The sequence below is a fragment of the Podarcis tiliguerta genome (genome assembly GCF_965153285.1).
Source record: "Podarcis tiliguerta genome assembly, chromosome: 10".
In the NCBI taxonomy this organism is placed as follows: Eukaryota; Metazoa; Chordata; class Lepidosauria; order Squamata; family Lacertidae; genus Podarcis; species Podarcis tiliguerta.
In genome coordinates this window covers 12,998,653-13,026,348 of record NC_139543.1, presented here as the reverse complement: position 1 = coordinate 13,026,348, position 27,696 = coordinate 12,998,653, and the positions used below count along the sequence as shown (strand labels likewise).

General features: G+C 42.8%; 2 long non-coding RNA genes across 2 annotated transcripts; one reads left to right on the top strand and one right to left on the bottom strand.

The window, feature by feature from the left end:
• The first annotated feature begins 525 nt into the window (after positions 1-525).
• On the top strand, positions 526-5,224 carry LOC310658354. Its single transcript, XR_014502266.1, has 2 exons — positions 526-757; positions 4,937-5,224. It is a non-coding gene; the product is annotated as an uncharacterized lncRNA (long non-coding RNA).
• Positions 3,300-26,655, bottom strand: LOC310658348. The gene is made up of 3 exons (XR_014502260.1): positions 26,557-26,655; positions 6,135-6,190; positions 3,300-4,302 (listed from the first exon to the last, which is right to left on the bottom strand). It is a non-coding gene; the product is annotated as an uncharacterized lncRNA (long non-coding RNA).
• Positions 26,656-27,696: the final 1,041 nt, after the last annotated feature.

Below are 27,696 nucleotides of genomic sequence, written 5' to 3'. Positions count from 1 at the left end.
CCCCCCCCCCAGTTGGTCCAACACTTCCAATGTCTTGCTCCCCGAAAGCCGGCACACATCCAGCTGGCTTCAGCCTTCTGAAGCAGATCTCCCAGCAGCAGTCAGAGAAGGAAAGCAAACTACTTTTTTCATTTTAAGCTAGTTTATTAAGAAATATTAATTAATCCTTGGAATATCAAAAGCCACAAGTTCCTCCAATTTCTATATTGAGTTTTAACATATACCAGTGACACTGTTCTCCTCTTGCCAGGGAATGGCAAGCGGGACATCCCAGAAGACATGCAAGGCACTGTGCAACATGGAATTCCTCCAGCGACTTGGAAGGACAATACAATCCAGAAAGGCAAGACTGGGATGCCACGGATGATGGAGTTTCGCTTTTGTTTAAAACGTTCTCTAGTGCACAGATTTCCTGCATGGATAAGGGGCAGTGGGGAAGAGGTGCAAGGGGTGGTAGCTGGGAACTGCTGGGATGCCCTCTGATTCTTCATCCTGGGAACTGGAGCTGGAGCCTGATCCTTGGAGTCGTGGCCCTGTGGACGAAACAGGGAATGGGCTGTGGCTGGCCCAAAACTACGGACAGAAGTCAGCTCAGACGCACATTCAGCTGCCTCAGCCACACCAAACATTTAGAGGCCTATCCAAGGCAACTAGCTGTGATGGCTACGCTCAGCCTCTTCGGTTTGGGGGAGCAATGTTTCTGAAAGAAGTTGTAAGAAGCCGCAGGTGGGGAGAGTGTTCCTACGACTCCCAAAAGGTATTTCCCCATGCCCCAGTGCCGGAGGTTTGTCACGTCTCTCCAGGGATTTGGCCAGAATAAGGTAAACGTTGGGGAAAGGCTCCTTCCACGAAAATAAAACAGAGATATCAGCAGGCCCCTGGCTCCCTCCCTGCCAGGGGCAGATGAAGGGGGCGCAGTCCACCCCGGGTGTCATCACGGTGGTGGTAGTGACAAAATTACCGTACTTTTCTATCTATAAGACCCCCCCCCATGTATAAGATGACCTCTTTTGGGGGGACTATAATTTATTCCAAACTTAAAAATAGAAAGCGTCAACAAAAGAGGTTTAAAGACTCTCTCAAGGAAATCTAGAAAAATATAGTATAAACACCAACAACTGGGAAACGCTGGCCTGTGAGTGCTCCAATTGGAGAACAGCCTTTACCAAAGGTGTCATGGGCTTTGAAGACGCTCGAACTTGGGACGAAAGGGCGAAACGTGCTAAGAAGAAGGCACATTTGGTAAATCCTCACTGTGATCAACTCCCACCCAGAAACCTATGTCCCCACTGTGGAAAGACGTGTGGATCCAGAATTGGCCTCCACAGTCACTTACAAACTCACTGTTAATATCATGTTCGTGGAAGACAATCTTACTCGGCTATAAGTGATCTCCAAAGAAGAAGAAGATTGGTGAGCTTTACTAATGGCAGAAAAGGCAACAGCCTGATTTTGAATAGCTTTTCTTAACACAGGGACATCTGATTTCCAGCAGATACCATCTAGTTTGTTTGTAGCTGATATTTATCTTCAAGCAGCTGAGCTATGTCTGTACAAAGTCCGTACCCCAATCTTCAGATTAATAATTTTAAAAGTGATTTGGCAAGCAGTGGTTCATGTGGTCAGTGAAATTTCTGGGTAAAAGGCAGGGAAGGGAGAGAAAGGAAATCAGCACAATAGTAATCCAGCAGAATTTGTGGCACATTGAGAACTTTTAGAAGCAAATAAATGCTTTTGTATTGTGTATTGTAGCTTCGATTAGCAGCAGCGATTCAGAGAACTGGACAATATGTCGAGCTGTTTCTGTGGCATTCCCAAGTGTGCCTTTAGTAAATGAAATTGCTTATTATGACTGTGTTTTAAAAAATCATTTGCTCCGAGCAATTTTTAGTGATGCTTTCTCTCTATAATTCTTATTTGAACCGGACTGAAAATGCAGCTATCTAAAGGTTAAAAGGAGTGCAAGCTGTGTTTCTAGCTCCCCTCCGCCCTGTGCTTGCGATTTTGTTGTATTTGTGAGGGTTTTTTGTACGGTTTCTGGTGCATATCTGACCAGAGCCATGACTCGTGAATTGTTTGTCACACTCTGATATGATCAATTTTGAGATCCTCCTATGCTTGCAAAGCACAGTATCGGCGTCGAATCCTGTATTGTTTCATGCAATGGACAATGGCAGAGGAAATGAGCAGACGTTTGGGAGGAAATTACATTTTTGCCCTTGGAATGCTATCGTTCGAGCTTTCCTGAAACCTTAAATCCATTTCATATGCGCTAATGACTTTGCAGCTACAGTTAAGCAAGTGCCACTGTCCTGAAAGCTGATCAAGACTAATGTGATCATAAAGCACAGCAGAGATAACAAAATGAACTGCAGTCAACGTCCCCACATGATGTGCCTTTTGTGCTAGTCTTAAGAGCTTAGTGCTTCAGTTCTGCTTAACATTTGCAAAGGTGGCAGAAAGCTGGGCCATGATAGCTTTTCACCGGGAAAGTTTGCAGGGACTCTTACTGCCTGCTCCTAGGTCTTGCTGACACAATAAAATTGGATCTGAGCTCTACCATTTCGACTGAAGACCAGTGTTTGCAAATTAGCAGCTTTGCTCTCAGTACCATCTTTAGAGATTTGAGACATGAGCACGAGAGACGGAGCCTTCTCTGTGTCAGTTCCACAGTGCTAGGAGGTTCTGCCTGGTTAAAAATCATTGGGCTGCTTCTTTGCGTGACTTTGGCTAAAGTTCTTTGAGTGGAGGGAGGAGGGAGAAACTTTTTATTTTGATGGGATTTTGAAGTATGGCTGCCAGAAAACCCTGCTCAAAATCGTGGAAAACCACTGCCAGTTAGTATATAGACCATGGGTCAGCTAACTAAGATCATCGGGCTGGATGAGGCCCAATTGCCTTCTAGATCAGGCCTGTGGATGGTCAAGGAATTGCTGCGTGGATTGCCATTGCTTAGATCGCCAGTGTGTGCATTTTTTCCCTCTCCCTCACATGGCGGCGCTTTTCTCCTCAAGGACGGAGCAATCTTGTCCGACGCCAGGCTCTGTTGACGGTGGGAGTTGGCTCGCCCACCTGCCCACCTCAGCAGGGCAGCACTGTGAAGGGGGCATGTGACGTCGGCTGCCAACTGCTGCTGCATTTTCATAGAATCATAGAATCATAGAATCAATCATAGAATCATAGAATCATAGAGTTGGAAGAGACCACAAGGGCCATCGAGTCCAACCCCCTGCCAAGCAGGAAACCATTTTCTTCCTGCTCCTCCTCCCTCTCCCTCAGTCCACCCTCCCTTCCTTCTCTGTGCCTGTTTCCTGCACTGCTTCCTTGCACACTTCCTTCGTTGCTGCCTGCCTGCCTCCCTCCTCCCTCCGTTCCTCTCATGGCGTTCAGGTGGGTTGTTGCGCTGGCCGTGGCAGCCACTTGCGGGTTGGCGGGCGGCTCTGTCTTCTTCTCCACAGTGCCTCTCAGGAAGCAGCAGCAGCAGGTGGTGAGTAAAAGCACCGGCGACCCCCCAGTTCCCCTACCTCCATCCATGGCTCCTCCGCCAGGGCTACTGTTTCTGTCTTCACCGGCCAACACATCCTCCTACCCTGCCACGGCACCTGGCTGGCTGGAGAAGCTCAGCTGTGGCTATTGGGACGACAACTGGGACAGGTAAAGCGAAGCATCTTCAGGCCTCTTTGCGGGTGGGCGAAAACCATTCTTCCTTTTTTTTCCAAAATATAGTCTGGCCCCCCACAAGGTCTGAAGGGCAGTGGAACGGCCCCCTGCTGAAAATGTTTGCTGACCCCTAATATAGACAATACCAAGCTAAAAGCAGACCCTCTAACTTTACCCTATTTTCTAGGGACAGTACTGGATTTACAGAAGCCATCCTAGTTTCTGATTTGATCCTGGAATATTCCACATTTCATTAAGACAATGCTGGAGGGCATGGAGTTATGTAAGCTAAGCAAATAAGTAACTATACAACCTTTAGAGGACATCTGAAGGCAGCTCCGTTTAGGGAAGTTTTTAAATGTTTACTGTTTTATTATGTTTTAATAAATGTTGGAAGTCGCCCAGAGTGGCTGGAGGCAACCCAGTCTAATGGATGGGGTATAAATATAAATGTTGTTGTTGGATAGGCCCTATTTTCATTGGAGAAATGTCGGAGAGTATGCTTCCTGTGGTCCTATGACCTTTTTCCACCTAGGACATAAAGTGGTTGGGGGGGAGCTATTCTTATGTGGAAGCAAATAAATGATTAACCCCATCTTCCTCTCATAGTGTAACCTTGTCCCCTATTGAGATTCCCTGTGGCTGTATGAGAGAGAGAGAGAGAGAGAGAGAGACTCAGACATTTTGTTCCTTAATTTTGATTCTGGATTTTCTATATGAGAATTCGCCATACTCTGGTAACAAAGACAGATGTTTCAATATTCAGAATCCTTTTTAAAAAAGCATCTTGTCTAGTGAATAAATACTGTTCTTCTGAAGGAAAATGTTTTGGCATCAGCTGGATGTATGAAAAAAAACTATCAATGAATTAAGAAACAGCACATTTTTAAAATAATAACATCATTTAATTGGAATTGCTTCAACTGAAGAAATGATGTTGCTGTGACATCACTGTCAAAGATTTTTTTAAATTGAAAAATCCTTCAGTTATTGAGTAATAAAGTGATTGTGGCTTTAAGTAAGGTTGGGGAAAGGATATACACATAATCGACCTCAGCTACCTAAATACCTTGATACACTACAGGGGGGAATGCTTGCAAAGGTAATCATTTAGGTGTTCCTCTCGTCATTTCAAAAAGAGCTGAACTCTCTTTTCACTCTAAGGTCCAAATCAGACTTCAAAATAAGATCTGTTTCTTTCTATTACTGAATAAATCAATGTTGCGGCTAATACTCCTGTCTGCTTGCACTGACTCTTTGCCATTTCATTTTGCAGGATTACAAAAACCACAGAGCTATTAAAAGAAGTGTCGTCATACCAATTTGTTACTGATCAGTAGAGCACTTCATTGTAATGCAACAGATTAATATAGAATGTGCAGACAGACACAATGGAGAACATCAGCTGCATCTCTTCTTCCAGAAGTGAGTTTGCATTAATCATTGAGATCAGGAAGCCTGTCACATTGTGAGGAGTTTTATTTTCTACCCCACATTTCAATAATTAGTACTGCAAAACCATCATCTTAACAGAATGAAATAAATAAATAAAAGTGTTAGTTCAGTTTCCTGTGTGCTTCTATCTACCTGCTGCTTCCAGGATAACTGGAACAGAAATAGCCATAGATCAATCTATCAATCTATCATCTATCTATCTATCTCATTTCAAATTTATCCTTGGGGATTATTGGACACGACACAAGAAGCGTCCTTAAATTCAAAGGAAGGGTAGGATACTAAAGCAGATGAAGAATTTGTCTCCTCTCCAACCAAGAGATGAGCACGTTGAATGCTTTCTGGCAGAGGGTCCTCACATATCCTAGAATCATAGGATTGTAGAGTTGGAAGGGACCCCGGGGGTCATCTAGTCCACCCCCTTGCAGGGCTGATATGTCAATCAGTGTGACACTGCCAACAGCAGCTCCTGAGCCGGAAATCAATTTCAGATTAGACACTCTCAAACGTGGGCTCAGTAGTGACTGGGCGTGGTGAGCTCACTACCCAAACTGAAGTCATTGGAATATGCATTAAGATGCATCCTATATTTTGCACCTCGAGATCTACTATTTTAGAATTATTTTATTTATAAAAAATATTGATGTCCTGTCGCATCATAAAGATTTATCGCAGTGGTTTGTAACAATATAAAAAACACATGGGGGGCACAGCTGGGGAGGGAAGCAGCAACTGCCCCCTCCAGCTAGCAGTGGTGGCCAAACTTGGCCCTCCAGCTGTTTTGGGACTACAATTCCCATCATTCCTGACCACTGGTCCTGTTAGCTAGGGATAATGGGAGTTGTATCCCCAAATCAGCTGGAGGGCCGAGTTTGGCCACCACTGAGCTACAGCAACTTTTCAAGGCAGCCAACATTACAAGCCTAGCAAACGTATCTTATTTACACGGTAACAGTTTTCATCTTCTGGATCAGAACTCTGATTCGCAACTCATGGAGAACTGCATTTATCCTACATACCTGGACCTTTGTTTTGTTTTCTTCATATGTCCTCTGTGACGCTATCACAGAATCTCCTGTATAAGAGTAAAGGTTAGAAAAGGAACAATCACCTTCTTGGAATCTGTACACGAGCAGCACGATATAAGGTAGCAGAATGAATTATACTAATTCATCCTGCGGATAGGAGATAAACTCCTCAATCTGACTGTGGAATATGTCGTCCTATAATGCTATGCACCCCTCACCTGCAAGGGCCTTCCTTATTCTGCATTTTCTGTAGTGATGCACAATAACTTTTGTTGTGAGCCTTTCTGAAAGCCCATTAGGGCTAGTTTAGCAAGCTCTGGATGTCGAGAAATACCTACGTTTGATCACATCCCACACTCATTTGGGTTTAGGTCAATTCTGGAGCTCATGCCAGTAGGCCAAGAGACAAATTCACGGAGAAATATCTTGCTTTTTACCAGAGTGCTGCTGAAATTTCCAATCCTTATAGTCACCCAAGATTTATCTGCACATAAAAATCTTGACTCTTGAAGAATCATAATTAAAATATAAATGTTTCAGAGAGAGTTGGTTACATTTCATGGTTAATGCTTTTCTTGACCTTGATCATTTACATCTATTTCCACAGAGTTCTGGGGTTTTCCTCCTTCTCCCATCAGGGTTGTTCTGAAATTGGTACATGGTTTTTATGACCACATGCTAAAAGCCAATCAATATCACGAAAGGCGGAGAGTGACACTGAAAATGCCCATCATTTCATCAGTCGATTCCAATGATGAAAAAGTTGGTATATGCAGCAGAAAAAATAGAGGTGATATATATCATTAAACACAGAGCAAGCACATACTCTTGATTATGATTTAGGTGGATAACTGCCCTAGGGTAAGGGTGGAGAACCTGTGACCCTCCGTAGTTGTTAGACTACAGTTCCCATCATCTTTGACCATTGACTATTGAAAGCCTCAACACACACCCTCCAACATTACTCCAGTGAAAATAGAATCAGGAAAAGCAGGACGTTCCTGGATCAAATCAGAAATCAGGATGGTTTCTGTAAATCCGGGACTGCCCCTGGAAAATTGGAATAATTGGAAGGTCTGTCAATGTCTTCCACATGTGTTGTGTCAGGAGGATTTTGGGCATCACATGGCAGGACAGAGTCTCAAAGGTGTGCTCTCCCAAGCCCACATTCCCAGAATGTTCTCACTCCTGTCTCAGTGACGTCTACACTGGCTTGGTCATGTGCACAGAAAGGAAGGATGTGCTCTATGGGAGCTGGCTTCAGGCACCAGGCCTGTTGGCTGACCAACTCTGCATTACAAAGATGTCTGCAAACATGGCATGGAGGCTAGCAATATCAATCTTGCTATGTGGTAATTCCTTGCAGATCACTGTAGTACCTGGAGACAGACAGTGAGGTTGTGTATCCACAGCAATGGCCAGAGGAGGAATGACTGCTGGGAGGAACACACAGAGAAGAAACGACATGGTGCATCTGCAGCAGCATGACCAGACACCTTTGTGTGCCCCAACTGCAACAAAACATATCTCTCCCATATTGGTCTCTATAACCACAGCAGGTGCTGTAACTTTCCAACAGTTTGTCTTCACCCTCAAAGCTGCACTTCTGCATTGTCTCCCAAGACAGATGGATGAAAGCAGCAACAGTTAACCACCATCTTAAAGTGGATCTTCGAGAGCCATTAAAAATCACAGAGGGACTTTGTTTTTGCAAGTGAGCGAGCAAGACAGCCAATTTAAACACTGGTTTCAATAGAAGAATGTTATGTTTACCACCCACTTAAATCAATGGGACTCGTGGGTGGCTCATATTGCCTGGCTGTCACCAAATGCATTGAAACTGTGGACGTTTTTGAAAGGCTTTTGTCTGGTTGGTTTGTTTTCTTGGACAAGGAGTTCTTCACATATGACAGAGCATGTTTTGAGCTGCACTTTGGAAATGGATAGCCCATTGTTCTAGCTATCTTAAACTCTTATTGTCCAAGAGCCACTCATTTGCCACTTACCATCTCTTGATAGTCATTTTGGATGTTTTCGTTGCTGTTCAGCTACTGATAAGGACCATCTGAGAGTCAAGCAGTATTGGTGTACTTAGACTATCTCAGAAGCTGGATTTAATATCTTGGCAATCCACTCTGCACATGGTAATGTGGTATTACTTCTCTTATGGGGTGTTAGGGTACACTTGGATGTTGCCACTCATTAATTACATTCTTTGAGCATTGATGCTATTATTTAATTAAGCTGCCGCCAGTAAGAATGAGCACACAGAAATCCAAGGAAGGTTTCATAGCTGAACTTTCTTTGGTTCATTTATAGCTCATCAGTTGCAATCACTTCAGTATAAGTAGCAACCCATCTCTCTCTCTCTCTCTCTCTCTCTCTCTCTCTCTCTCCCTCCCTCCCTCCCTCCCTCCCTCCCTCCCTCTCCCCACCCAGCAGCCAATGGTGTGAGGGACAGATGACATTTGCCAAAGGTCTGAATTGATCGTTTGTAGCTGCTTTTTGAAATGAGACTAAGGTCCACAAATGACCCTAGGATCAAAGATTGCCTGTCCATGGTCTACATTGACTGGAAGTGACTCTTCGGGGTTTCATTTCTCTCTAGAGCTACTTGCAGATGCTTTTACATGCTGGTAACAACACACACAATGTAACAGGCTGTTTTTAACTATGTAACTTCTATTTCAAACACAATTCAACACATAATATCTCACAAAGTGTAATTCCATAGACCAACACATCATGCAAACAGAACATATCCAGAGAAATTAAAGTCCAATGGATGGTCAGGAGATAGGGTTACACTCCTTCTTGGCTGCTGTGAGGAACTGGCATAACACAAAAAATGGCTGCCACATTCAATGGAGCAAAAAAGAGGACCACAAAATGGCCTGTGGACACCCACGCCCCCAAGTTCAGCTTCTATGTCAGGCAGCACCTCACTTGCTTCTGAAGATAAGCTCTCTGCACCTCTCCTCCATTCAGAAGAGACCACAGTCTCTTCCTTGCTATCCAAGGAAATGTGGACATGGTTAACTGAGGGGTGTTCAATGTAGGAGAGGCTGAGCAAGTGCAAACAGGAACTGCGCAGGAAGAACAAACTGTCACTCACACATTGTGGATTTTACCGAGACCTTTTTTGGGTGCCATTGGAGAGACTTTTTGTCCTAGAAGGTCAGGGTTCTAAATCACATGAGCAGCCTCTATGGGCTCCCTGCTCAATGGTTCCCTTCCCAACATGTGAATGTTGATGAAGCCAGTGAGAGAGATGATGGAGGTGGTGGAGCCAAGACGTTCAACCCTGCTCTCCCCATGATGTGATGGTAATATGGGGAGGGGGAAAGTGAAAAACACAAGCAGATCTATATGAACCTGGCTCTTACTGACATAACTATATGGTGCTTCTGTACCTTGCATAATGCAATCGTAAAGGAGTTAACCCATAATGTATACACCATACATTTAAAGCAGGCTTCCTCAAACTCAGCCCTCCAGATGTTTTTGCCCTTCAACACCCATGATCCCTAGCTAGCAGGACCAGTGATCAGGGATGATGGGAATTGTAGTCTGGAGGGCCGAGTTTGAGGAAGCCTGGCTTAAAGCAACCTGCAAAAAGCTCAAATACTGGGAACTGTACTTTACTCTTCAGAAAGCTGTGATTCCCTGTACGCTTGACAAACTTTGGATATGTTTTAAATATATGATGTGTGCTTTCTTCATTGAACAAGGCTTCCACACATAACATCCCAATTCCATTCTTCTAAACATTTGCTTGCCACTGAAAACGAATAATCTGTTTCTTTCCCATCAGAGAAGGTAGTTTTTCTTCCTACAGTGGAACAAAAAAAAATCATATACTCTATTCTCAGTGAAGCTTTGTTTCCTTCCACCCTAAAGAGAATCCTTTTTTTAACAAAAAATGCTCTTAAAAATTATTATTTAACAGCAAGCTGCTTCTTTGTTTTTCACATCACCTGAGGTGATGAGATGAAGAGGGCCAGGGAAAGGTCCCTCGAAGCACAACAATTACCTTTGGAGATGCGCTCCAGAAAATGCCAACTAACTGTCAGAAATGAAAGCAAGCTACGAGCAAATTAGTTTGGCTAAATAACACAGAGAATCTCCCTCCTGCCCTAAAAGCATTATTTTAAAAGGTGGGGATGGGGGGGGGGAGGTATTGCTCATCCCTCCTGCCTTTTTCTAGGTCACCTCAGAACTTCAAGCTGCATGAGAAAGCTTGAAGTAAAAGTGCTAAAAAAGAGTCTGCGTAGCTTTATTGATCATTCTGGAAGTGGGAAGTACAAAACGTTATTGTGACAAGCTGAGCCACTGAGGTCTGGAGGCGTAGAACCTGCAGGAAGTCCTGCAGCTATTAAGCTTAGAAAGGTCACTACAGAAACAGGAAGTGCCAGACACTCTTCAGTGCTTTCCTCCTCCTCTGGTGCCTTTTAATCCTGATTAGCTGTCACACTTTGCCATCGCTTCCTAAAAAGGCAGGGATTGGAAAAGAGAGCTGTCAGTTATAGCTACTGGTTTAGGGGAAAGGTGTTTGCTGCAGTTTTGTGAGGTTCAGTGATGTATCAGAGCTGCCATGCGCCCAAATAAATCACCACCTCTGACTAGGGATATGGGAGAAATTTGTCCAGTTTCTATCTTAATGTAAACCTACCAAATTTGTGCTTTTGGAACTAGTGGACAAACTGAGACGCAACATTTTTAGCTGAATTTTGCTTCTGAACTACCACGGGCCTCAGTTTAGCAGCTGCCCAACATTTATCTGAATTTTGTAATTTCGTAAAGATGCCCAACCAAATAAAGTATGCAAAAAGGTGCACGTTAGTGAAAAGTACAATTAAAATGTGCATATTCATGAAGATAGCATTCATAAATGCATTATGTCAAGGGACAATCACATATACCAGGCCTATTTGCATATAAAACAGGAGAATTTTGCATACAAGCGCTTACAAATTTTCATGCAGACTTATCGCAAATGTATGTATCAATCACAGCAGGGTAATAGGATGCATAGATCAATTCTTTTTTTAAAAAAACAACAACAACTGGTGTTAGTGTATTGTGCATTGTGATGCAGAATGCAAGAAGGAGCTCTGTTTGTGAATAGGCCAACAGATGGCAAGTGTACTCAAAGGTAGCTTACAAGCCAGAATATAAATAGCAGTGGTAAACCACAAGAGAAAATATGCAATAGAACAAATCATTAAACAAAGCTACTTTAAAAGGCTCTTTGTTTTCCCTGCAAGTGGTTAAAAAGACCCTTTCAATAATTATATAATAATGATATATGCCTATAATTATGTCTGTGCATATGTGTATTTATTGCATCTATTTCCCACCTTCTTTTCCCCAAGGAGCTCGAGGTGGCATACATGTTTCTCCCCCTCCTCGTTTAATGATGATTTGATTTAATTATGATTTATGTCTTAGAACTTAGTCTTGTAAAAATAAAAAAAAGACAACTGTTCATGACATCCAGTTATTGAAAGAAGATGAGATGATGGGTGTCAGTTTGCATTTCTTAGTGCAGAAAGTATTGATATGATGTGTAGAGATCTTTCCTGTTCTAATTAATTCAAGAGGGTTCCGGAAGGTTCTGGAAGCTTCTTTGTGTGAAAGAAACAAGCAGAAGGTTCATTATGTTTGGGTTATTCTTTCAGAGAAGCTGAGTACAGCTGGTTTAAACTGGTCTGTTATCTCTTTCAGTCAAGGTCATGCTGACTATAAAAATAGGCCAGAAGGAGCCTGGGTTTCACTTTCTCTTTCTATCTCTCTCCCTCCTGGTTCTGAGTTCTGTACATAGTATGCTGAGTGTTAGACCTATTATAAGTTATTGCAAGTTTAAGTTAAGTCTGCTGCAACTGGATTTCTTATGGACAGTGACAATCCTGAATATATTTGCTTTGTGACCATTATGTTCATTTGCCTTCAGTAGCAGTCAAGCTCTTCTGAATGAAATATAATTGCCTCTGGTCTATTTTTGGGGAATCCTGCAACGTTTTTACTCTGCTAACTATACATTGGAATCTGCTCTGGACCAATATTGAGTAGAATTCCATGACATGGGGGTCTAGGTTCGCTTCATATTCTGCATGTTCTGCAGGTGGTGGCCTGAGTGGTGGGCAGAGCTACAGAGTCACCATCACAACTTACCTGGATGGGGATGGGGCAGGAGAAAAGTGAACCCGAGGCTGTGTGGGCATACCAGTAGGAGCACCTGCTCAGCCCTGACCTCATCACAACCCTGTGCCACCCCATGCAGGTAAGCTGCAATGATGCTGGTGTCAGAGAGGTACTTTTTCAGCTCCTCCGCACACCACACTGGAAACTCAATTGCTCCATGCTACCTTCCTCTCAAAGGAACTTGCACGTTGCCTCCTTTTCCCACAAAAGAACAGTGGACTCCACTGTCTTTTGTTTGAGATGTTTACAACCAGGAAGGTCAGTATGTGTGGAATGGCAAACTGGTCCCAGTCCCTTAACAATGATGTTCCAGAATGCTATGAAGGTTCCACCAAAGCACACAGATGAAGGAGCAGAAGCGGAATCTATATAGCTCGAGCCATGCTGCAAGCTACCTGTTCTGCCTAAGATCACAGCCTTGTTGCCTGAATGGAAGTGTTCTTGTCCCACCCCTTGTGGGGATAATAGTAATAACAGTTATTATTATTATTATTATTAATACCCCGCCCATCTGGCTGGGTTTCTCCAGCCACTCGGGTGGCTTCCAACAAAATATTAAAGTACAATAGTCTGTTAAACATTAAAAGCTTCCCTAAACAGGGCTGCCTTCAGATGTCTTCTAAGAGTCTGATAGCTGTTGTTCTCTTTGACATCTGGTGGGAGGGCATTCCACAAGGTGGGTGCCACTACCGAGAAGGCCCTCTGCCTGGTTGCCTGTAACTTGGCTTCTCGCAGTGAGGGAACCGCCAGAAGGCCATCGACGCTGGACCTCAGTGTCTGGGCAGAACGCTGGGCGTGCAGACGCTCCTTCAGGTATACTGGATAAGCACACAATACTTCCCCAGCTTCTTGTTTCAAGGACAGGTCACATGGCCCAGTGAGGCCAATCACACCAAGGCATGTGTATCCCTATTTAGGGCACAGAATTCCCCGAAGCTGACCTCTTCTGATGTGGGCCCATTTAGCAGTATGAAATTAGCTGGTTACCCATTCAGGGGACCAAGTAACATTTTCTGAGGGGTGTCCCATGACTAAGCTGTTGGAGCACCCATTTCACCTACTTCACATTGCTATTTATTTTCGCTGGGTTGTTTTTGGCTTTAATGCCACAGTGTAGGACAAGTAGTTTTGCCCAGTAGAGGAGACTTGGGGATTTCACATTCTACCTCCTCAAGGTAGCCAGCCCTCAAGGTAGCCAGCTTAGTTTAAAGTTGCCCACAAGTAGCTAGACAACCTTCGATCTGATCTCTGCAGATCATCCATAGAGTAGTGAATAAAGCTGTGACCATTTAACCACACATCTCTCATATATCTTCATTCTAGGTGTGTGGACAATCAGAAATCAATGTATGACTCAATGAATATATCTCTCTGAACATATACATTGTGAACATGTCTCCAGCACAGTTCCCCAGAAGAAAATGACATTTTAAAGCTTACCTTTATCCACCGTTAGACTGTGATCATATACACTTACCTGGGAGTAACTAGCATCGAACTAAATAGGACATACCTCTGAGTAGACATGCAAATGACTGCCCTGTTAATTTCACTATCCTTTATGGCAAATGACCTTAAATAAAGCTCCTTGCATCTGTTTGCCTACCAATGTTCCTTGGTGTTATTATTGGATAGCTTTCCTCATAGCCACCCAAGAGAAAATAACTATATCCATTTCAGCTGATTTACAACCAAAATAAATACAGTCTGCTGTACAAATATTGAGTTTTACCCACAGTTAATCAATGTTAGATGAGTTTATCAGTTCTTTAAAGAAATTCCAGGAAGCCATCAAAAGTGGGTTGTGACTGGAACAGGTAATAAAGAGGCCAGACACCAATATATGGATTGAACCAGGTCCACGGCTCACAGATCTCAGCAGAGGGATACAACTGTGCTGGAACGACCAAAATGGCCTTGTGGGAGCCACCCTGCCCAGAAGAAGAGACCCCAAAACTATTGTCTATTAGGAAACGTACAGAATACTAAGGCATTCAGTTAGATAACTGGTATCATCTGAATTTGAAATACAGTGGTACCTTGGGTTACAGACACTTCAGGTTACAGACACTTCAGGTTACAGACTCCGCTAACCCAGAAATAGTACCTCGAGTTAAGAACTTTGCTTCAGGATGAGAACAGAAATCATACAGCAGCGGCGCAGCGGCAGCAGGAGGCCCCATTAGCTAAAGTGGTGTTTCAGGTTAAGAACAGTTTCAGATTAAGAACAAACCTCCAGAATGAATTAAGTTCTTAACCTGAAGTACCACTGTATATCCTCCATCACATCAGGCCATATTATGCATGCTTAGAGAGCTAGTAGGACCTGCTGTGACAAGCGGGGACATTGTGGAATATACTGACCCTACTGAAGACCATGAAATATTCCATCCCAAAAAGTATGGTGGACCAGAATTCTCTCAGGTGTGTTAGGACATTTGTATTGACTATTTTGTTTGAAAGACAAGGGAATGATAAAATACATAAAATGTAATAAAGTACATTGCAAAGTTAAAATAATTATTTGAAACAGACATTCTGTCAGATAAGAGTTTGTTTCCCTGAAGAATTTAACTTGCCATTTCCAAAAACATTTCCCCTTAAAATGGCTGCCCCAAAGGCAAAACAGACCACTTTTCAGAGACATAGGGGGACCTATCCCCTAATAAAAAGTTAATCAAATACCTAGGCGATCTCCTAACTAAGAGACTTAAATCTTCGAACAAGGCTCTTCTTAAATCCTCATAAATTGGGCAAACCAGTAAGCAGTGGCATAAGTCTTCAAGCATATTACATCCACATAGGGAAACTCTCTCTTCATAGGAGATGTAAAATATGCATACATTTTTTTTTAAAAAAGTGTTCTGGTTCCTTTTAAAAAGCAAAGAACTGTGTCACAAAATTCAGAGAACTGCGAAATCCAAAGAACAATTACTTTCTGATCAGTAAAGCCACTTCCGGCTTGCCCCAGGAGGTGGGGTTGCGGGCGTCACGCCCCCCCCCCCCCACGTGAGCAGGGGCTGGTTTAGCCCCTGCGAGAATAGGAATGGGAATCCCGGGGGCTTCCCTCCCCAGCCAGCCAATCAGCTGGCTTAGGGAGCGGGGCTTGCCCCTATTTAGCGCCGGGGCGAGGAGGCTCGCCCTCCTTTCGCCGGCTGGGACCCCACATTTGCCCGCCCTCCCTCCCTTTAGGTAGGTGTTAGGTAGGTCTCTGACTTTGCTATGGACCTCGGTCTGTTGCCGCAAGGGGCATGGTAGGAATTTATCCCAATTGGCGATTTCCAGCCTTTTGGTTTTTCGCCTACCTCGTAGCAACTCTTCACAACTTCTCGGCATTGGCGGTAGGCATTGGTAAGAAGGGGTTCAGAGGATGCGTGTGGGGGGGGAGGAACGCCATCACCTCCCCCCAGTGAACGAAGGGTGGTCCGTTAAAGGATTCCGGGTGGCGTGGCCCTGTCCGAAGCCTATGGAGGTGTGGGCCGAAGGCACGCCCCAGAGCGGTGACCGGGGGAGCTCCTAGCTGACGTGCCTCGGCAGGTGACTCCCCCACTAAGGTGTTAACCCTTCACCGTGTCTCCAGCAAATGGGCTGGAGCCGGATAGTCGGTAGGACCAATGCCTAAGCCAATGCCTCTCATTCCTGAATTCAATAAAGTTGTGGCCTAATTCGCCCATTTAACCTTATATCATGGTGTCTCGTGTCTTTATTTATCCTGGTGGGGGGCGGGAACTCGCCACGCAATCAGCAATTGCTTCCTGATCCAGGAGGTGTGAATTAGGACAGTGTGCTTATAAATGTGGACTAAACAAAATTTCCTCCATCCCTATTTCTTATAGTCCAATATGTTATTACTTATGTATTTCTCTTTAAACAAATCCCGGCCTTATTAGGATTATCATTTCTTTTTTGTGTCCTTTCCTGCTAAAATGAAATGTTGTGCCAGGGAAAAAGTTTAAGTATTCTTCTTGTCACTTTTCACAGAAAATGTCACAAATGTCTTTACAGGAGATGATCGTGTAAGAAAAGTCTAGTGTAGCAGCAAGCAATGTATGTTCAATAGCTATGTATCAATTCCAATGAAATGATCTTGATAAACATCTGAATGATGTTCTCAGATGATTCAGTTGACCATTATAAAAAGGAAGCAAATTAACAATGGCCATCCATGTTGCTGCAGTAGTGATTTTATTGTTATGGTGTGGCAGATGCCATTAAAAAATTGACACTTGCCATCTTCTAACATTGTGGCTCTTTAGGACACTTAGGATGGGGAGTGGTGGATTCAGATATATGTGTTCTACAATTCCCATCAGAGGTGATGATTGGCTATTCCAAGTGGGACTGATGGGAGTTGGGCTCCAAGAACATATGGAGGGCAACAGGTTTTCCACCCTTGTCTTGGGAAATGCCGGAGTGATATGGGCTTCTCACGTACTATACAATAGAAATGCAGCTGAGAAACAAACCATGAGGGAGAACTTTGTGAAGGCATCCATACCAGCAAGACCATGCGAACTGGACCTTCATCATATTTTCATGATGGAAGGAAATGAACTAGAAACTGTAAGGGTGATGAATATGACCAACAATTTTTGTTGGTACTATAAAGGTAAAGGTACCCCTGACCGTTAGGTCTAGTCATGGACAACTCTGGGGTTGCATGCTCATCTTGCTCTATAGGTCAAGGGAGCCGGCGTTTGTCTGCAGATGGCTCAGATGGTCATGTGGCCAGCAGGACTAAGCTGCTTCTGGAGAACCAGAGCAGCACACGGAAACGCCATTTACCTTCCCGTCGGAGTGGTACCTATTCATCTACTTGCACTTTGACGTGCTTTCGAACTGCTAGGTGGGCAGGAGCTGGGACTGAGCAACGGGAGCTCACCCTGTCACAGGGATTCAAACTGCCAACCTTCTGTTCAGCAAGCCCTAGGCTTTGTGGTTTAGAGCACAGCACCACCCATGTCCCTGTTGGTACTATAAAAGGTAAAGGGACCCCTGACCCCTGCCGACTCTGGGGTTGTGGCACTCATCTTGCTTTATTGGCCGAGGGAGCCGGCATACAGCTTCCGGGTCATGTGGCCAGCATGACTAAGCTGCTTCTGGCGAACCAGAGCAGCCCACGGAAACGCCGTTTACCTTCCCGCCGGAGCGGTACCTATTTATCTATTTGCACTTTGACGTGCTTTCGAACTGCTAGGTGGGCAGGAGCTGGGCCCAAGCAACAGAAGTTCACCCTATCAAAGGGATTCGAACTGCCAACCTTCTGATCGGCAAGCCCTAGGTTCAGTGGTTTAGACCACAGCGCCACCTGCGTCCCTGTTGGTACTATACTGCAGCCTTATTCTTTGATTCAGAATTCATCTGCTGAAGTCCAGCCCATCATGCATATCAGTTAGGGTAATTAGCTCCTCAGCAAGACAAGTGGCAATCTTCTTCAACTCCTAAATTCAGTGATCCAAATGGGAGATAAGGCATTCAACTTTAGCTCCCCATAGAGTCATGTCTGAATTGTATACTTAGATCCTTCTAACTGGTGTACAGGTAAAGACTTCATTTCATTATTCCTAATTTTAAAAGCCGGTGGGTTTTTGTTTCTTCTTCTTTCTTTCTTTTTAACAAAATACATATTACAGAAGAACCAATGTAGTTCTTTGTGGAATCAGTAGTCCTATTCTGTATGCAGCAACATGACAGAATTAGTGGACAGGTAGGCAAACGACTATTATTATCTTAAAGGATTAGCTCAGTAATCCAACGACAGAAAAGACTTTTTAAAAGGACACACACTCAAGTCTCATTTTCTCATTAAAAACAAATATGGTTTCCTCCTAATGGTTTCCAGTGTGTAGCAATAATTATAATAGGAGAATTTTGTTGCAAACTTTAGTTCACATCATCATTATCTGTTTTTCCATCCAGAATATCCCATGCAATTGATCAACATTTTCATATTGGATTATTTTATTTACACATAAAGGACATTTGTGAGGCACAGCCACTAAAGTCAGCATTCTCAATGAACCTCTCATAAATTTATGCTGTTTTGTAGACTATTTAACTAGCTGAAATGTTTCTCATAATTTGGGGAAATGGGCTATATGGACAACATCTGCATCAGAAATTTGGAAAGAAAGTGAAGCATGCTAAGTCAATAATCTTACCCTCTACATCATAAATATTTCTTTGTGAATAACGTTATTATTAACATAACCCTCCTCTTCCTACTGTTCACCCTAAGTTTGGAGTGTGAGTTAGAACAATTACATACATAATTTTATTTGTATGCCACCTTTCCACAGTTCAAACTGAAGGAATGGGTTTCCCAAACCCAAAACTGACTGTGCAGGCAGTTTGAAACTGCACCAAAATCCCTATTTTTCCTTAGCTAGAATATATTAACTTGAGCTCTGAGTCAATGTATAAACAAAAACCCGGCTGTGCTCAAAGCTCTCTCCTTTATCAGTTTGTGATGTCAAGTATGGCCTTCACTGTACCAGTAGAACAGAGAAGACACATCCGTGCCTTATCTTATGTACTGACCACAAAAAACGCACAAACCCAGTTTGGGAACAGTGCCAGAGTGTGTTCTCGGAAATGGTGGCCTCTTGCTCCAAGATAAGAGTAGGAACAGGAAGATCCTTTTATGGTCAGAAGTACAGGAAGGAAAATCCCTTTATGGTCAGAAGTGCAGGAACACCCTTTTATGGTTAAGAGTGCCGGAGCAGGAACACCTGTGATGTCAACCTGTGTGTACAAGCTAACGTGGCTGGGGAAGGGGGAGAGGGTGCCTGGAGGATATATATACCGCATGAAATTTCTCATTTCTTTGGACTTGCTGTGGACTCACCACACAAGTGCCTTCTGCTATCCGGAGAGCAGAATAAACTCTTTCTTTGAACCAACCTCGGTGTCATTTGACTTCCTTCCTCCTGTCCCAGAGCAACGCAGACCCAGTCGGTGAACTCCGATAAGGCTACAAAACCATGCATAAGGCGGCTTATAAAATTATATATATATATATATATATATATATATATATATATATCCATAATTATAACATGACAAAAGTAGTCACGAACAATAAATAAAATTTTAAAAAACACACAACCAAACTGAACAATTTCCACATAAATCACAAGTTCAAAGAGAAATATACAACAAACCAACAGCAACACACCCACCCAAACAAAGAAACCCAAACAAACCCCAGCCCAAGAGTCTGTTCAACAGTCTCAGCATTTGTAGCTATGTCCAGTCAGTACCCAACTAAATCAACATGTGCATGGAACAACTTCAATAAGTTCCTCATCTGAGGACCTAGCACTAACAAAAAGGACAATAAATGACAATAAAGCATATACTACACCATGCCTTCAATCTGGCCTGATCCTCATGCTCAGAGACAATCATTTATGGGCCCGTTAAGACTTGTATTACAGTGGTACCTTGGTTCTCAAACGTAATCCGTTCTGGAAGTGCGTTCCAAAACCAAAGCATTCCAAAACCAGGGCATGCTTTCCCATAGAAAGTAATGCAAAATGGATCAATCCGTTCCAGACTTTTAAAAACAACCCTTAAAACAGCAATTCAACATGAATTTTCCTATCTAATGAGACCTTTGATCCATAAAATGAAAGCAATAAATAATGTACTGCAGTCGCACAACCAATCAGTTGGTAGCTGAATTGGATTCCACACAGTCACAAAGGCAAAACGAAAAGAGCTGCAGAAGCAAAAATACAAAATAAATAACAAAAACAGACAGACCTCAGCGTAACATTCAGAATGGAAGTGTGCAACTCAAATCGGAAGTGTAACACTCAAAACGGGGCACATTCGGCTTCCAAAAACAGTTAGCAAACTGGAACACTTCTGGGTTTGCAGTGTTTGGGTTCCAGGTTGTTTGAGTACCAAGGTACCACTGTACTGATATTATACCATACTTGGACTTGGGTGGGACAAAGAGTGCCTCTGTTATCGTTGATCACGAAAGTATTATAAAGCGTTCAAAAGAAAGCTGGCATTTCATATCTTCCAAAAGAGTGTGGCATATGCCCAGTGTTTAGAAATGATTTCTTACATAAGTTATGAGTTTTCAAGAGACCTGAGACCTTTCATGTCCAAGTCTCAGGGGTGCTAATTAAACTGTGACTGATAATAATCTTGTCTTCGCATGCTGTACTCCTCTGTTCTATCATGTACAGGTGTTTGAACTAAGGAGAACGCTCCCTGGATTATCTTCAGGGTTTATTCTTATTATTTAAAGAAAACAGAGCCCTGTATACCTGAATTAAAAGCACATTTTAGTCCCAAGGAAAACAATAACAGTTGATTCAAAACTAACTTACAGCCTGATCCTTACTCTGAAATCTTATTGAGTTCAACTGCAACAAGAACAACTCAGAAACAGTTCCTGCCTGATATAGAAATCCCTCCAAAGATTGGGCCACTCATTTTCAGTATTTGAAAGTGCTTTGAAAACCCACCTTTTCCAAATGACTTTTGATATACTTTACTTGGTTATGATTTATTGAGGTTTTGTAGCTGTTTTGTTGATCATTTGTTGATTTTATCAATGTTTTATCACTGTGTTTTTTGATGCGGTTTTTATACTGGTTGAATTAGATTTCAATGTATGATACTATATTGTTTTTCTATGCTTATAATTACAATGGTACCTTGGTTTTCGAATGTCTCCATTGACAAACGTTTCAGAATTCGAACGCCGTAAACCCAGAAGTAAATGCTTCCGTTTTTGAACACACTTCGGAAAACTTTTGAGGCGGCTTCCGTATTGAGTTTTCTGTATTGAGTTTTCTGTTTTGAGGATTCCGTATTGAGTTTTCAGTTTTGTTTCAGAACTCGAACGGTCTTCCAGAACGGATTACATTGGAAAACCGAGGATTGGTTGGATCCAGAGATAAATATTTAAATACTAGTTCAATCATTCAATCAATCAATCAATCAATCAATCAATCAAGGGTTCTATCCAATGATTCTGTGCCACTCTCACAATAGATTTCCTTGTGCACAATAGATCTCCCTCTTCTCTCGTCTGTACCCCCCATCCTTTAAATCTGGTCAAAAGGGTTTGGGGACCCTCTGCAGCAGATTTTGGGAACATGCAGATGGAGGAGAGATGGGGAGTCTCATTTTATGATCAGAATTTCAATTTCACAGTTTTGGATACAGCCTCAAGTGATAGATTTCAATGGAACATTCCCTGGCAAGTGTGTGCAGAGGATGGAGGTCTTAGCTTTTCAACAATAATACACAGATATTTCTGAAAATCTTACATCTCTATGAGACTGGTATTAAACATGGATCTGATGTTCACATGAATAAAAATCTTATTCACTAGTCAACTTAACCTCACCCCTTCTTCCTCCAAGTGCTTAACCTGGTTTGCTATTCCCAACCTTTCAGGTCCAGCTAAGGTTATTGTCAATGCTGGGTTCAAAACGGTTTGATTTAATTGATTTAATTACTGTCAGAAAGGGCTTTTTCCCCAGTGTTGTCATCTTAAATCAGAAAATGGTGTTAAGATGTCAGTACAAGTAAAGTGTTTGAATGCAGATCTGCAGAGATGCTTACATCAAAATATCACTCGGGGCTAAGGCATCGCAAAGCTGTTTGCTAACCACTGAGATGATAGTAAACATATCAACAAGAATTGTGTCCAACCCATATGCATTCAGCATTATGCAGACATTGGAGAACTAGAGAAAGCCGCAAGTGATCACCTTCTGTATTATCCCGTCATCTACAATGGATGGCTCATATTAGAGTTGCCATCAAATTGTGCAAACAAGTGGAATCGTACAATGGATCTGGCAGTGTCTACTTGGAGCAATTTTCCCCAAGGAATTTTAAATGAAATTATGAAAGAGTTTGAAGAGGACTAGATATATTTCTTAGGAAGGTGGGTTCCCAATGCCCTACCTAAGACCCTTTATTGTAGGATGTTAAATTTCATTGTAAGTGTGCTGTAGTTGTTTTCTGATCTTCACCAGCATGCCCTTTAGGAAATCCATGACTGCTACAGCTCTTCATGCAGTGGAGAAAGACTTTCCTCCATTGCATCGCTGACAATTTAATTTCCCAGAAGATGGAAGAACCAACAAGGGGATCATCTATTTTGGACCTGGTCCTCACCAACAGGAAGGAACTGATTGAAGTGGAAGTGCTCAGAAACTTGGCAGGAAGTGATTGTTGTTCAATGTCTTTACAAACGACTTGGATGAAAGAATTGAAGGGATGTTCATCAAATTTGAAGATGACACCAAATTGGGAGGGGTAGCTAATGCCGCAGAAGGCAGAATCAGAATTCAAAATGACCTTAACAGATTGGAGAACTGGGTGCAAGCTAACAAAATGAATTTCAATAGGGGCAAATGTAAGGTTCTGCGCTTAGGAAGGAAGGACCAAATGCACAAATATAGGATGGGGGACACCTGGCTTAGTAGCAGTGCATGCGCAAAGGATCTAGGGGTCTTGGTAGACCACATGCTTCACATGAGTCAACAGTGTGATGCAGCAGCAAAAAAATGTTAATGCTATCCTACACTGCATTAACAGAAGTGTAGTGTCCAGACCAAGGGAAGTAATAGTGCCACTCTGTTCTACCTTAGTCAGACCACACTTGGAATACTGTGACCAGTTCTGGGCACCACAATTTAAGAAGGATGTTGACAAGCTGGAATGTGTGCAGAGGACAACAACCAAGATGATCAAGGGTCTGGAAACTAAGCCTTTTGAGGAGCGCTTGAAGAAACTGGGAGGAGACTGAGAGATGATAGCTATCTTCAAATATCTTAAGGGTTGTCCATGAAGGAGGGAGCATGCTTGTTTTCTCCTGCTCTGGAGGGTAGGACTCGAACCAATGGCTTCAAGTTGCAAGAAAGGAAATTCTGACTAAACATTCAGAGGAAAGAGCTGTTCAGCAGTGGAACAGACTCCCTCAAGAGGTGGTGGACTTTCCTTCCTTGGAAGTTTTAAAACAGAAGTTGGATGGCCATCTGTCATGGATGCTTTAGCTGAGGTTCCTGCATTGCAGAGGGTTGGACTAGATTGTCCTTGTGGTCCCTTCCAACTCTTTGATTCTATTGTTATGTGTCTACTCAGAAGTAAATCCTATTGATTTCAATGGAACTTACTTTCAAGGGAGTCTGTACAGGGTTGCAGCTCTAATGTGTGATCCCAGCCTCTCAACTGACTAGAAGGGATCCCTATATTTATAGCACCTCAAAAATGTGCTGACACCTTCACCACTGGTGGGAATGTGTGAAATCTGAGTCTTTATTTCACTCCACAAATATACTTCTATTTCCCAATATATATAGTACATGTTTGAGACATTTTATTCACATAAAGTGTATCATGGTAATTTTTTGGCAACAGCTGTCACCCTTTTTATTTTGGAAATCCTACCCAGATATGCAAAGTTGACATACATTTTAATATGAAATTTACTTTTTATATATGATATATATTTTTAAAGTACAGATTCATGTACACTTGGGTTTTTGTGTTTATCATCTAACATTTATGGATAATATTAATGTATGTTTTAAATACCATGTAAACTGTTTAGAGCTTTCAGCAATTAAGCATATATGAGTTTTATAAATAAATAAGCAAAAGTCCTTTGTTTGTCGTGCAGATCAAAACCATTATATGCAGCTGCACATTCTGTGCATATCAAGTAGTTCTCAAGCCGAATACCTGCCTAGGACACCTATCCATATCAGCAAATTTGCTTCACCTGACTTATCCAAGAGTTTTCATGGCACAGCTGCATTATCCTGCATTGCTATGCTGATGAAATCCTGTCTTCCATTCCTAGCAATATCGTGGTTCCTTAGCTGGACAAACTAAGTGTGGCTTAGAGCCTAGAAAAGGACTCTGCCTCATTGCATCTCACTCCAGTTGCCTCCTTACAAGGACACTGAAGACCTGTAGCACCCTTGATTTACCATGCCTATGGATGCCAAAAACTGCGAACTGGCACAGTCATTTCTCCGCACCAAACCCAAGTGCCCTTGCAAAGGTTTACCAAGGCATTTCCTTATATAATACAGCGTGCATGTTTTCTTATTGATTTTTAATATTGAACATTCTGTTTTTTCCAGAAAGGTGCACCATCTAAAGTAAATCCTATTGTGCATACAAATTGTACAACTAGCACATTTTAACTACTACAGATAGCTTTGCAGCCGCATTATTGCTTATCCTAAAATCCCTTTTGTTTCACATCGCTTCCGTGCCGTGTAACTATAAATAAGCTAATAGTTCAGATTCTATAGTTATATAATGCTATTGCAATTATGTCTCCAGTGTATCAAATCCATGCAAAATGCATGCCCTATTCCTGCTTCAGGGAGGGAAAAGTAGGGAAGCATAAATATTTCAAGCGATGCTTTGGGCAAACATGGTATTGTTCTGTACCTGCAGATGGTGCTATATCACAACATTTTCCTTTGTGATATCAGATCAGAATATACTGATTGCTCTAGCTTTGATCTTGCCATTATATATGGATGGAATTTTTTATTTTTAAAAATGCCAGATTTCGCACAGGAAAATGTCACTGTGGGCGAAGTCCCAATGAGATGCAAAAATTTACACAGAAAATCCCAGTGTTTTCATACATCAAAACGTGTGATGCTCACAGTGCCCTCAGTCTTTGAAGCATTTTGTTAAGAACTGGTAAGAGATCTCCTGTTTGCATTTCATTTTATTGCAAAGCAAGGCAAAAGTCCCCTGTGCAAACCCTTCTTGGTTTTGTGCAACTTCCACCTGTGGCTTAAACATCAGATATCCATGGTGGATTGTGGCTGTTGACTGTGGGGCATGAATACCCAAGCAGAACAATTATTTTTGCTCCTGAACTCAGACCTTTCATTTTTCCCTAACAGTTATTCCCTCTCACAGTTGGCTGGTGGAAGGAAGGGACAAAGGAAGGATTGTAGGTCACACTCACACTGTACATTTGGGAAAAAATGTGGGTGGCACTGTGGTCTAAACCACTGAGCCTCTTGGGCTTGCTGATCAGAAGGTCGGTGGTTCAAATACCCATGACAGAGTGAGTTCTTGTTGCTCTGTCCCAACTCCTGCCAACCTAGTAGTTCAAAAGCACACCAGTGCAAGTAGATAAATAGGTACTGCTGTGGTAGGAAGGTAAATGGCGTTTCTGTGCACTCTGGTTTCTGTCACGGTGTCCAGGTGCGCCAGAAGCGGTTTAGTCCTGCTGGCCTCATGACCTGGAAAGCTGTCTGTGGACAAACACCGGCTCCCTCGGCCTGAAAGTGAGATGAGCGCCGCAACCCCATAGTCGCCTTTGACTGGACTAAACCGTCCAGGGGTCCTTTACCTTTTATTTTTACCTTTTATGTACATTTAAAACACATGGCTTCACTCAAAGAATCCTGGAAACTGTACATGGCTTTCCTTGAAGAATCTTGGAAACAAAGCTACAATCCCCAGCACCCTTAGCAAACTACAGTTCTCAGGATTCTTTGGTGGAAGTCTTCACACAAAATCCCTACATATTTTCTTGGCTGGAGAATTACAGCACAAAATTAAGAGAACCAAACCAATTGCCTCCTTCTTGTCTACCCACAATAGTGGAGGGAGTGGTCTTCCAAACGTATGAGAATGGGCATTGCAGGTTACTGAGATATCAGTCGCATGAAGAACTGACTACAATGATGGATGAAGGGAGGTGTTTTTTTAAAACAACAACAACAATTTTTATTTATACCCCGCCCTCCCCAGCCAAGGCCAGGCTCAGGGCGGCTAACAAGCAATAATAAAAACAAGTTGAATGAATGCAACTTAAAAACAAGATTAAAATACAACATTACAACATTGAAACATTAAAATGCAGCCTTATCACAGGTGGAGAAAGGAAAAAAGAAAGAAGGGGAGGGAATCAAACTGATTCCAAGCCAAAGGCCAGGTGGAACAACTCTGCCTTACAGGCCCTGCGGAAAGAAATCAGATCCTGCAGGGCCCTGGTCTCATGAGGCAGAGCGTTCCACCAGGCCAGAGCCAGTGTTGAAAAGGCCCTGGCTCTGGTTGACAACAACAACCACCTCTGTTTGTTTAGAGCTGGAAGTTTGATATACGTTGATATAAATATCTGCTTTGTAAAGATCTTCATGTGGATGCAAAACTGCTCTTGATTCCAGAAAATATATAATATTACATAACATCCAACAGCCAAGTTGTGGAATACATTGTCATCTGAGATGGCTCCTGGGAGGCATTATTGGCGTCTGTTGTGAAGCTGCCTGGAAAAGAGTAGACTGAGAGGCAAGGGTGCCAACTTGCTCCCCACATTGTGGGGGCCTGGCGTCACCTGACCTGTCCCATCCCATTCGTTGCCCGTTCTGCCTCGCCTGTCCTGTCAGCACTTGTCTGTGGGTGGGGGGCGCAGAGGGCAAAAATCACCCTTCATGCTTCCTGCCTCCACCCTGTGGTCCAGTGCTCAACCGGAGGCAGTGGGGGATGGCAGCCCCCTCAATATTGGTGGCGCTTCCCAGAAATATTGAGGGGGCTGAAGCCTCTTCCACCCCAATAGTTGACCCCACTGCTTAGACATATGATAGCCAACTTCAAACATCTCAATGGCTGTCGCATGCAATATGAAGCTTGTTTCTCAAGCTCCATGGAGTAAGACCAAACTAATGGATTCAAGTAACGAGAATGAAATTTCCAATTAGACATCAGGAATAACTTTCTGATGGAAAGAGCTGTTTGACAGTGAAACAGATTCCCTCAGAAAGTGGTTGATTCTCCTTCACTGGAGGTTTTTAAGCAGAGGTTGGAGGCCCATCTATCATGGATACTTTAGTTGAGATTATTTCATTGCAGGATGACCCTCAGGATACCTTCCCACTCTATAATTCTATGAAAAAGGTCTACACGGTCCCAAATTTATCCTTGCTAGGCTTGCACCAAGTCCTGATGCATTGGAACAGAGAGATGATGGCTATTCCCACAAATGCAAACTTTCCCCTTCTTATATCAGTACAAACAGTGGCGGCAACAGCAATGATATCCATGCCACACTAAGACTTGGTCTGGGGCTAATAGTCCTGCATGCCTGGATCACTCATTTGCAAGCAGGATCTCTTCAAGGTACTACAATCCTTTATTCCCTTTCAACCCAAACACTTTCTGATAGAAAATCATCCGGCCAATTGCTCAATCAATGCATATTCAAGTAATTATCTCATCATTTGTCTGAGAGCTTTCACCCATACAAATTGCCGTGCATTTTCCAATTCCGACAAACAATTAAGAATACGATTAGCTTGGAGACTAGTGAGACCTGCCCGCTTCA